Genomic DNA, 441 nt, shown 5'->3' on the forward strand with positions numbered 1-441 from the left:
CGTACTGACCCCAGCGCCGGTCAGCGGGAGGGCAGAGCCCTGCTCGTGGACGTCTTAAGGAAGGGCGCTCGTGTGCAACTGGTCTTGCGGAAGGCCGGTTCACTAAGGCACAGAATATGCTGAGTTGGAAGGGACGCACAAGGATCATCGAGTCCAATTCCTGGCCCTTCACAGCACCATCCCCAAGAGTCGCACCATGTGCTTGAGAGCGATGTCCAAATGCTTCTTGAACTCTTGTCAGGCTGGTGCTGTGATCACTTTCCTGGGGAGCCTGTTTCAGTGTCCAACCACCCTCGGGGTGAAAAACCTTTGCCTGATATCCAACCTAAACTTCCCCTGACCGCAGAGCAGAAAAAATGGAACAAACCAGAATTTTTCACTTCTTTGAACAGATTTATTACGCCTCTGCTAGCATGCATACCAAACGTTTACAGGCACTCC

Source organism: Corvus brachyrhynchos, unplaced genomic scaffold, assembly GCF_000691975.1.
Source record: "Corvus brachyrhynchos isolate BGI_N302 unplaced genomic scaffold, ASM69197v1 scaffold93, whole genome shotgun sequence".
In the NCBI taxonomy this organism is placed as follows: domain Eukaryota; kingdom Metazoa; phylum Chordata; class Aves; order Passeriformes; family Corvidae; genus Corvus; species Corvus brachyrhynchos.